This window comes from Myodes glareolus, chromosome 20, assembly GCF_982192425.1.
Source record: "Myodes glareolus chromosome 20, mMyoGla1.1, whole genome shotgun sequence".
NCBI classification, from domain to species: Eukaryota; Metazoa; Chordata; class Mammalia; order Rodentia; family Cricetidae; genus Myodes; species Myodes glareolus.
Genome location: NC_142045.1, coordinates 42347451 through 42359285, shown reverse-complemented (window position 1 = coordinate 42359285; position 11835 = coordinate 42347451). Strand labels below are relative to the sequence as shown.

Genomic DNA, 11835 nt, shown 5'->3' with positions numbered 1-11835 from the left:
GATGAGAGGTTAATATCCAGAGTATAGAGAGAACTGTAACTCCACAACAGCAGAGATGGCTCTAATATATACAAAGGATTGCAACAGACATTTCTCCAAAGATTTGTACATTAGGAACATGCAAACCAGAACTGTGATGAAATCCTGGAGTGTATTTAAGGGAAAAGGGGAAGCTGGGCTTGTTGGTGCATGCCTGTAATCTCAGCAGTCCAGGGGCAGATATAGAGGGCCCCCAGTTCGCCAGTCTGTTCTCCATCCATTCATTCACTCATTTCCCCAGATCCCATATCTACAAATACAGCTTTGCTGTGTTAAGGGCTTCTATAAGACTCTGATTTGCTCATTAATCAGGAAAGGAATGAGATTCAATATTTAGGGTAAGGAAGCCAGGAGGAGACACTAAAATTCTCCTGGATGATTGTGTTCATCTGTTTTCCTTTGCTTGTTTGCTTATTAAAGTAGTGGAGAAAATCTCAAATTCACACTTGTTTAAAGACAAAGCAAAGCCGTACATGGCTCATGCCTATAATCCCAGTGTCCGGGAGGCTGAGGAACAGGACTGCTGCAAGGTCGGGGCTAGCCCGGGCTACAATGTTACAGAGAGATCCCATCTCTGAAAACCAGAACCAACAACAAAACCAAGCATGGCATTGCTGGAAAACATAGGCCTGTACCTAGGCATCCTAGCCAGCGGGACAGGAATGGGAGTCCCTGATAAACCTGGAGAAGGAAGAGGAATGAAGGGGACAAGAGACAATAGAAATGACAGCAAGTCTGACTTTCTGATCAAGCTGCCACTTTATTATTCCTCGGGAGCTGCTAAATAGCAAACAGGCAGGGGGAAGGGGAGGGTGTCAGGTCTGCTGGAATGTAGGTCTGGAGACGTCTGTAGAGATAAAGAAATACTGAGGGTCCACGACTGTTAACTAACAAAGGAAATGCTAATTGCTTCTAAAGCCTGGGGCCTGCAGGTCTCATTAGGTTAATTTCCTAGGTCCAGAACTTGCCCTGCAAAGGTGAATATCTTAACTTGTGAACTTAATATGGCTATAAACAAAATACAGGTCTCAAAATACAGGTCTTTGCTTCCGGCACCTAGGTACCCCGGAGGCCGAGGCAGGAGCCCAAATTTGGAGGCCAGCCTGACAAAATAACATTCGCCATCTCGTAAAAACAAAATAACAGCAAAAAACAACCGAACCCTAACCACGCATTGTTTAAAAAGGCTACCCGGTCATAGAGTGCTTGGATCCCACTGAGGCGTTGCATCTCTCTCGAAGGATTAATTCCATTTGTCTTTTACTCTCACCAGATTTGGTAACTCATTTCCTTTTAGAGGGGCGGCTATCAAAATGATCTGATCTGTAATAACATTAAGAGCATCCTGGCGCCAAGAAGAAGGAATCAGTATGTGCAAAAGTCTGGTGATCGTGGAGAAGGAGAGCTAAGGGTGGCAGTGCCTGCTTGGGGGGCAGGAGTGTGAGTTTGAGGCGGCCAGATGTAATAGAGGAGAGGAAAAGCATGGATCCTTAGGGGAGCCAGCACTTCCCAGCTTCCCTCGGGTCCCCCCAACCTAAAGGCTAACAAGGGTCTCTAGAACAGCCCGTGTGGTGTGTACTGTTAGTCTTCTGCTGCCACTTTAAGAACTAACCACGCCCACCCAGCCACTTCTGACCGCCCCCTTCGCCATCTTTCTCTCTCTCTTGTGTGGTTGTCTCCTGTCGTGTGCACACGTTTCTCTCTGTCTCTGTGTCTTTATGTCTTTATATTTGTCTATCTCTGTCTCTCTGGTTTTTTTTTTTATTTCTTTTTAAGTAATAAATGTTTACCCTTATGTTTATTTACTATGCCTTGTGATCCTTTTATCCGCCGTAACCGCCCGCCTGACTCCCCCAGCCGCATGGCGTTGCAGGGACTCATGGCCATCCTTGCCGGGGCCATCCGCGAGCCACCCGGGACATCCCATCATCATATTCTTTTTAAAAGAACAAAATGTACCTCTCCCAGCTGCTATCTCTTCCTGCAACCAGGGTAGCACTTAACAAATGAGAACGGTCTTGTCATTTCCAACGCACCAGTGTGGAAGAGAATGCTGATTCATTCTGTAACGATTGTAGCTTAATTCAATGACTCCCTAAAATAGCAACATCTGTATTTTTATTTGAAATTATGTGGTTTATCCCATAAAGGAATCAAGGTGATTTACAAGAACTTTAACCTTATGTTAAACAGAAATTTTAAGGACAAATTGTTGGAGTTTGGGCTTGACATTAGAGAGGACTGCTGTGATCCCAGCACTAGGAAGGTGCCAACAGGCAGACCAGAGTTCAAACCATCTCCAGCACCCCCTTCCTCTCTCCTCGCTCTTTCTCTGCCTCCTATTTGTGGATCAAGATGTGAGCTCTCAGCTCTTTCTGCCCCCATGCGTTTTCTCTGCCATCATGGACTCAAACCCTCTGAAACCCTAAACCAAATTAAACACTTTCTTTTAAAAGTTGCCTTGGTTGTGGTAGGTACAGCAATAAAAAGGTGACGTAGTGTTCATTCACAACTCGGGAGATCTAGAATCACCTGGGAGAAGGGCCTCTGAGAATATCTGTGAGAAATTATTGCAATAATTAATCACTGCATGAATACCAGCCTACTCTGAGTGCACCATTTCCCCGGGTGTGAGATCCAGAACTGCATAATTACGGAGAGAGCCAGCTGAGCACGGGCAGGCTCTCATTCATCCTTCGCTCTCTGCTTTTTTTAACTTACAAAAATTACGTATATGAGTGTTTCGCTTGTGTTTCTGTCTATTTACCACCTTCGTACCTACAGCCGGCAGAGACCAGAGCGGCAACAGGACTCCCTGGAACTGAAGTTACAGAGGGCTGGAGGCCACTTCGTGAATCCTGGGAACTGAACACAAGTTCTAGGGAAGAGCAGCCAGTGCTCTAAGACACTGAGACATCTCTCAGCCCTCCTCTGTTCTCCGTCCTTGACAGTCAATGGGATAGACGCTTCAAGCTCCTCGCAGGATGGACTGTACCTCTGAACTGTGAGCTGGAATGAACCATTCGTCTCTGAAGTTCCTTTAAAGGGACTCTCGTCATATCAGTAGGAAAGAAACAAGGGCAGGACCGGCGACTGCTGTCCAAGCTCCAGGACTGAGGACACAGTTTGGGGAGGGCAACCGTGAGCAAGCTCTAAGTGAGAGTTCATCTTTCCCAGTGCTCACAGAAGGGTGACTGGAGTATCTTTGATGCCGTGTGCATATAGAATCCTATCAATCTAACCTGAGCATGTAGGGAGAAGGTTTGAATGGGTAATTTTAAATGGATCTAATTTAAAACAAACTCACTTCCTGGGATTAACATATTTTCAAATGTCAGGCATACTGTTCCCGGTTGTTGCGTGGTAAAACTTCCCCAGAGTTAGTAAACCAAAGAACAGTGTTCCTTTTTTCTTCCTTTATGTGGCTTGCCCAGACAGGGTTTGTTATATGCTCAGTGACTGAGATGGGATGGGCTTCTCTTTCCCTGTAAGTCTTTCACACCGTGAGAGACACTTTCCAAGAAGTAGAAGCTTTGCTGTCTCTTAAGGTCAGAAGACATGGGCGCCTTTTGTTACGTCATCACACTCATCACACAGGCCAATCAAAGTAGGCCCTGGGCTAAGTCAAGACTCAAAGGGTGGGAAACGAATTTCACCCCTGATGTGAGGAGTGTCTGGGACCATTTTAATCCCTCTGGAAGGGAAATGAGATTCATAGTAGAAACCATGTTTAATTACAGGGAAAGGGCATTTTCTCTGTCTCGGACAAAGTTTGTGTACCTGCGTGATAGGCAAAGTATGCAGTAAACAAAGTCACCGGTCCTGGATGAACTTGATCTTCAGGGGACACACAGCGTCCGACGGACTCTGGGGAGTCATTTCTTGGCTATCTCAACAGGTTGTTGGATGCCTAGTTAGAAATCCAATTTAGATTCCTTACAGAGGCTCCAGGGCTTTGCCTGAGAAGACAGACTACAGTGTGCGGGGGTGGGCAGGAAGGGCAATGCCCACGTGAGGGCAAACTCATACATAGCTTGCATATGAGGTCAGAGAACAGCCCCTAGGGCTTGGTTCTCTCCTACCACAGACTCCCAGGATAGAACTCAGGTCGTCAGACTTGCCTGCAAGCGCTTTTATACACCTCCCCAGCCAAAGAGTCCAACTTCTCAACAGGTTAGGGCCTGTCCGGGTTAGGTTTTTGTCAACTTGGCACAAGCCAGGATCATCGGGGAAGAGGAATCTCATTGAGAAAATGCCCCCATCAGGTTGCCTGGGGGTAAGTCTGTAGGACATTTTCTCGATTTACGATTATTGATGTGGGAGGGCCCAGCTCACTGCGCAAGTCAGCTTCTGGGCAGGTGGTCCTGAGTCGTACAAGAAAGTCTTGGTGAGCTAGCGGGTAAGCAGCCTTTCCCCATGGTCGCTGCCTGAGTTCCTGCCCTTACTTTCCTTGATGGTAGCTGGGATGCGGAAGTGTAACAAAAATAAGTCCTTTTCTCCTTAAGTTGCTTTTGGTCATGGTCTTTACCCCATCAATAGAAAGCAGACTAAGACAGGGCCTCACTTTATCTAAGGCCTTTGTGTGTGTGTTCGGTCTCAATCCTGGGGCAAACGGCTAATTGAGGTACCTATTTAACATACCAAGGAGGACCCCGCCTCTAGGTTCTCCCAGCATCCCTCAGTCCCTACCTGTTACAGGGTATGACTGGCATACCCTGCTCCCCACCCTAAACTTCTCCAGCCTAGTCCCTTGCCTGTAAAACCCAGCCATTTTGACTATCTGCCTGTTTCTTCTCCCCTGGTTTTCTCCTCTCCCTTCTCCTCTCCTCACACCGCCCACTCCAGCTATGTGCTCTCTGGACTCTCCCGGATGTCTCTGCCTGTGGCCACGCTCTCCTTTTATCCACAATAAACTTTCTCCTCCACCGGACTTAGGAGCAGTCACGTCCTCCCTTCTCACTTCTTTGTTTTTGTTCAGTGTGGACTTCAGGGCCCACGTTCAAGGCCTAAGCTGAACTTAATAGCCGAGGAAGCACGAGCAGTTTAATCAACAGGGCGGTTTAATCAACAGTCAGAAACGAAGGCGGAGGCGGTGCACAGGAATGCTGACCTTGAAATTTCAGTTTCAGCTGTTCTGAGCGACCTCCACGCGGTGGCAGCCAGTGAAGGAGAAACCTTGCTCTGTGGGTGAAGACAGAGAGAGAAGAGTTCATTTGAGAATGGCTTTTTGACGCTTGGCCTGCTGGGTCAGGGCCGTGATCCTAGCTGCTTGAAAGGCTGAGGCAGGAGGATTCCAACTTCAAGGACAGCCTGGGCAACTGATACCCTGTCTCAAAAATTGTTTTTTTATTTTTAATGAAGAAAAATAAAAATCTCTCTTGGTTCCTTTCTTTTGGAAGCACCTCACTTTCTGCTTTGCAAACAGTTCCGGTCACTCCCGCCTCTCCCGGAACTCTGGGTCTCTGGGATCTGGTCTAGGAGAGGGCTTGGAGTCCTTTGCCTGATGGTGACCTTTCTGGCACCCTCCTAAGTTAGCAAATATGAGCAGGATTCGGTGAGAGCAAGGGATACGAGGGTCATGGTCGGGTTTATGCTTTCATCCTGCGCACATGAGAAGGTCACACACCTGACTGGCTGGTCCCCTGGGGATGTCTGTCTGTCATATTTCTTTACTGTGGTAGAAGGAAGAAAACCCGTTCACTTGACCTTGGAATGCCTGTGGAAACTCTCACCAGGCCCCGATTTCTGTTATTCTTTCTTCCAGGGCGCTAGTGGTCCTGAGTGTCCCAGCCGAGTGCTGAATGCAGTGGTATCCGTCAGAACTCGCGCTCCCTGCCTGACTGTGCCGTCTCCCGCTGTGCTGGTCAGACAAGCCGTGCGCACTCTCCCAGAGGCGGCTGATTGTTATGAAAACCTTTGCCACATAAACAGAAACAAGACTCGGACTCTTGCAGACACGAGTGCCAGCAACTTTTCTCTTCTAACCTCTGGAACACAATTGCATCAGCTCAGCCGTGTGACTGGGAAGAAATACCAGCTTGAAGACCATCTGGTAGGAATGATCCTGCTGCCCGGTGGATGGCACCATGCCCAGGTGCCTCAGGCAGATCTGCCTCATCTCTGATTTCTAAAACACCCACACCCATGTATTCTGGCATGGCCGTGTAAAGGTGGGTCTGCTCTGACATAGGCTAGAGGGGTCTAAGCCTAGGTTGTTTGTCCTGAGGAGCAATGTCAGGGGCGGCTGCCCTTCTGGATTAATCTGAAGTACAAGTGTGGCTTCGGGACAGAGCTAACTGTTCAGTCACTTATCTAGAGCAGATACAGTCTGAGGAGCGAGAGATAATGTCTGTGCTGTCCCAACAAGACGTCAGCAATGGAGTAATTCATACACGGGCGAAATTTATTTTTCTATGTTCGAGAGGTTTGAAGTTGTCAGCCAAGTGCTGGTGAGTTTGTCTTGTGAATGGGTTTGCTCATGGAGGGCAGATAGGCCTGCTTATCCTTATACCAAGGGTAGAAAAGTACAACCCCCCCCTCCCACCAAGTCCTTCTATAGAGCACTAATCCAATTGCATGGGCAGAGTCTTTACGGCCTGGTGAACTCTAACCAGAGGGACACAAACATTCAGACCACAGCACACACAAAGCGAGGAAAGATCTAGCTGATGTCCTGAAAGGCACCTACAGGAGGGTGAAGGTCCCAGAGGAGGGAGGGGCAGCTGGCCTACAGTGTGGATGTTACCCTGTTGTGGTACAGGCCAAGGTAAGCAATGGTACCACAGGGGTGCACACCACGGAGAGATCACTGTTAATAAAGACTTTGTAGAGAGAAGGATTCGTTCTCAAAGAGAAAACCATTGTAGTTAGCTAGGCAGAGGAGAATTGCGCACATGGGCAGAGGGCCCAGAGGGCAGTCTTGGGTATGGAATGTGAGGTAGGAGCAGGCTGAACTAACATTCCAACCCTCGGCTTACAAAGTGTTACTGGTGTTGGAGGGAAGGGGGTCTGGACCAGACTTTCCAGGTTCTTGGCTTCTTATCCAAAGGATTGACAAAAGGGCTCATAAAGATTAGCGAAAGAAGCAAGACCACATGAATATTCAAAGCTCCAGGCTACAGACTTTTTTTTTTTTTTTTTAAATAGTGTCCACAAGGCGAGGGGGTACTTACTCAAGGCATTCATTTGGGTCATTCTTTGTTTTGATTGACAGATACAGTCATCTTTCCTTCCTTCCTTGTTTTCTACTACCAGGCCAACCTCAGACTCAGAGATCCACCTGCCTTTGCCTCCCAAGTGCTGGGATTAAAGGTCTACACCACCACAGCTGGCATGCATTTATTTTTCTTAATTGTCCTTTTCCATAATGCATCTAGTTTTAATCGCATGCATATATAATTATGCATAGGCATAAGATGATAAACAGGGGTGTCTTCCTAAAAGGTTACTACAGGACACAGTTTTGACTTATTGTATATGGACCCAAAGTGAGTTCAGGCCTGATTGGTCCTTTTGTTCTTCATATGTGGGTACATTGGGACTGCATTTGAATAGACATTGCCTAAATCTGATTGTTACCCAGGGCAGGGAGACATATCATTGTTTGGAGATGGGCCCACGATAGCTCAGTATGTGGACTAAGTGTACTGGGGTGTATAAGGGAGGGTTGCTGGGCACACTGCTTAGAGCGGGCTTCGTGTGCATAGTGTGTGCAGGAGAAGGAACGGCTACCAAGTATATCACGATGGGAGAGAATGTGCATAGCCCCAAACCACATAGAATTCCAGGGACAAAGCTGTTTCCTAGACTCACCTGCCTCCAAAGGGCAGCAAAAGAACTCCCAATGACCTGATCCTAAACTGTTAAGAGAATGTCCATACGTGAGACGAGATTCTATGGAGTGAACGGGAGGTGGAGAAAGAGGGGCCTTTTTGGATGGAGAATTTAGCAGGGTTGGGTAGTAGACCTGGCATGGGTGACTAAGGACAAAGGTATGTGAGCAGGTGGGGGGGAGCAACAGAGTGGGGGTTGCCTGTGGGTCATCCAATAGAGGGTGCTCAGGACACGCTAGTCATCAGACCTCCATGGCAAGAGTCAGGAGCATTATCCAGGAGTGTTCCGGACAAGGAAAGAGGCGGCCCTGGAGGATTGGTGAAGGGAGCTGCTGTGACCAGAGATGGGAGCAGAAGAGGTGGTGCGGGCCTGTAGTGAGGGTCTGTGGCGAGGGTCTGTAGTGCGGGTCGGGAGGAAGAAGCAAAAAACGAAGTAGAGCAAACACAGCTGGACATGGGCGCTGAGAGTTCTTCCAAGAGTAAGGGACAGTAGGAAAGGAGGGGCACTCGGCTTGCATGAGAAAGGGTTCTGGCTGGGCTGACTCTCACCAGCCTGGGCCCTCCCTTCCAGAGCCCACCACACTGTCTAGGTTAGTTCTGTGCTCAGCTCTATAAGAAGCGGCAGGAGGCACAAGGTCGTTAGTGCTCTTTTCCGGCTGCACCATGGTCCACCAGCAAATCCTCTCCTTCCCTGGGCCTTCTCCTTCTGGTGCATTCTACCTCTCTACCCCTGAAATGAAAGAAAACAACAAACAAAACCCACAAAATAAAACAGAAAAAAAAAACACCAAACACCTTTCCCACATCATTTTTCTTTGGGTTGTCTAAGATTTATTTTTATTAGTTTTAACTGTATGTATCTGTATGTGTGTGCAGGTGCCCATGTTGACTAGAGGCATTGGATTCCTTGGCGCTGGAGTTACAGGTGGCTGTGAGCCAACAGACATGGGCACTAGTCACCTAATGGGGTCCTCTGCAGGAAGAGCATGCTGTTAACTTTCCCTTTAGGCGTCTGTCCCCTGCTCTTCGGTGAGGTCTCTCTCCTGGACCACTTCCGGTTCAGTGTGGGTAGAGGTTTGTATGCCAACAGCAGCAGCCAGAGGAACCGCTTTCTAATCCTTCGTGGGCGGGAAGAAGGAAACGCCTCCACTGGAAACCTCAGAGGGCAAATCCATAGTATAAACATAACCTTTGACCGCACCACGCGTTAGCGTTTTAAACACACTTGTGGTTTTCTTCACAGAGAGGCAGCTGTGGAGCAAGAGAGACCTTTGCCAGAAGGTTACTTCCTCCTCAGTGAGCCACTGTCCTCAGATATGCAAGACTCAAAGACCAACAGAGGCCACAGAGGGAGGAGATCACCCCAAATAACATCAGAAGCTTCTCCCCTGTGCTCAATGGAGACTCGCAGACGCTTTCATGTTTAAATGGCAATCATTGGCAAATCTTGTACATGTATGTGTTTTGACCATATCCATACTAACTTCCTCCAGTTACGCATACTTCTCTCTACCCAATCTCCCAGCTTCACCATTTAATTTGCCAAAACCCTTCTTTTCCCAGATGATTTAGTTCATTGACTCATAAAGAAAAAGAAGTAAGCTTTTCAGGTAAATGTATTTCTTCTAGGTACGACTGAAATTTTATGGAGAATGAGACTTGAGGCTGGAAAGAGATGGCTTTATCAGTGAGTGATACTATGGAGTGATACCTACAGGCCATTAATGAAGTCAATGGGCTTACACATAAAATAACACCCAGTAGGATGCCATTTATGTTAGAAAAAAAGGAGGGGAAATAATCGTAGCTAGGACTTTATAGTGTTTGCTATATGCCAGACAGTGCTGGCTGCTTTGCGTAATAGACTCTTGGGACCCTAAAATCTGTCCTATGAATTAGTCAGGTTGAGATGTTAAGTGTCCTGCTCAAAGCCAGATAGTAAATAGTGGAGCCAGGCTCTAAGCCAAGCAGTTAGTGTATATCCCATACCCTGCCCTGTGAGGATAAACTTGCACAAAAAAAGTCAGATATATTCACATAAACTGAAAATGACCATTGTCTTGAGTGAGAACTAAGACTTGAACTTGGGGCAGTCAATTTCAATGCTGTTAGGTGCAATTTTGAAGTTTCTTGTGCTTTCTTCCCCAAAGAGAATGGTTTTATGTTATTTATGAAGCTAAATGTATTTATAAATAATTGCTAAATGCTTTAAAAAAAAATCAATGTTGGGGTCAGTGTAGCGATTCAGAACCGAGTCCCTAGATGGTGCTCTTCATGCAAACGTCAGATGACTCTGTTGTCACTGAGGTAAGGACACTTCCATCTTTACTCCTGGACAACTGCATGACTTCTTTCAGAGAAGAAATGAGAATGATTGCTTTTGCTGGAAAACAGAAGGCATATTGGGAAATGTAGTATCCCAGGACAGAGACGTACTTCAGAGTTCAGAAACAGAAGCCCAGGTGGTCCTAGCAGATCAAGTATTGAACTAAGTTAAGAAAAAATCTGTTATCTGTCTTGGTTCGGGGTTCTACTGTAATGAAACACTATGATCAAAATTTGGGGTTTCTTTGGCTTACACTTCCACACTGCTGCTCACCACCAAAGGAAGTCAGGATAGGAACGCACACAGGGCAGGAACCTGGAGGCAGGAGCTGGTGTGGAGGCCATGGAGTAGAGCTGCTTACTTTCTCCCTATGGCTTGTTCAGCCTGCTTTCTTATAGAACCTAGGACTACCAGCCCAGGGGTAGCACCACCCACAATGGGCTGAGTCCACTCCGGTTGATCACTAATGAAGACAATGCTCTACAGGCTGGCCCACAGCCGTGCCTCAAGGCATTTTCTCAGCTGAGGTTCCCTCAACTGACTGCAGTTTGTGTTAAGCTGACATAAACATAGCCAGCACCTAATTACAAAAGTGAAGCAAACATTTTAAAAAGGGATACTTATAATTAAGGAGTATCCCTATATTGGGGCAACCACAGAAAGAAGTCATGAAAGAGACAGAGAGAGAGAATTTAGACTTGGCTTACACTGTTGAGAGTTCTGAAATCTGCAGAGCTGGCTGGGTGACATTCAGGTAGGAGGTGATGTTGCAATTTTGAGTCCAAAATCTACAAGGTTTACAGGAAGCAGAACACGGACTGGCTCTACACTGAATGCTAGAGATGGATTTCTTCTTGGACTTGACAGTAGTCTGCCACATGCAGCCGGTGATGTGCTCAATCTGCTGACTGCGCACTGTAATCACGTCTACAGATGCTTTCAGAGCATCTGTTCAAACAACTGGGCATTGCAGCCCAGGCAAATCAACATACAAAATGAACCTCCGGGAGCACATCTCAATGAACTAGATTCTGGCTGTTCAAGCACGTGATACTTGATTCCATGATTCTCTTTTAGCCAGGCCTGATAAAGTATTCACTGGTTTTAGAGACTCAGTCATTGTTTTGGGGAAATCTCTGGGCAGCACGTGTGTGGTATATTTAGTCTTTCTAAGCACTCATTTTGCTTAACATAAGTCGGGTTGTGATGTGATGCTGTTATTTCATAGCAGCTGAAACCGAGACAAAGCAAACAAATCCGGGAGGGTAAGCAGGAAATGCCGCAGACTCGGGCTGTCATCTAGCAGGTTCGGTTTTGCCGCTAGGTAAAATTAGTTAACACACACTGTGGGTTCTTCTGCAGTAAAGACATCTACCACGAGCTCCCCGCACAATTGAATTCCTCGGTTCCAATTCTGGTATCTCAACTCGATTCAGCATTATGCACACAATTTTAGAAATCACAACTGTGAGTGTTCAGACACCAAATAAATTACAAGCGAGAAGCGCGAGTGTGTGGCGGGCCAGAGGACGACTTGTCTTCTCCTTTTGTTCTGATGACTGCTCAGACAAAAGCAACTCAAGGGAGAAATGATTTATCTCGGCTGACAACTCAAGGGTACATACAGTCCATCATGGT

At 47.0% G+C, this 11835-nt stretch overlaps 2 long non-coding RNA genes across 2 annotated transcripts; one reads left to right on the top strand and one right to left on the bottom strand.

Annotated features, from left to right (window-relative positions):
• Window positions 1-5078: 5078 nt before the first annotated feature.
• On the bottom strand, window positions 5079-5794 carry LOC146890050 (uncharacterized). Its single transcript, XR_014999332.2, has 2 exons — window positions 5666-5794; window positions 5079-5220 (listed from the first exon to the last, which is right to left on the bottom strand). It is a non-coding gene; the product is annotated as an uncharacterized LOC146890050 (long non-coding RNA).
• A 275-nt stretch (window positions 5795-6069) lies between these two features.
• On the top strand, window positions 6070-9472 carry LOC146890051 (uncharacterized). Its single transcript, XR_014999331.2, has 2 exons — window positions 6070-6209; window positions 9115-9472. It is a non-coding gene; the product is annotated as an uncharacterized LOC146890051 (long non-coding RNA).
• The last annotated feature ends 2363 nt before the right edge of the window (window positions 9473-11835 follow it).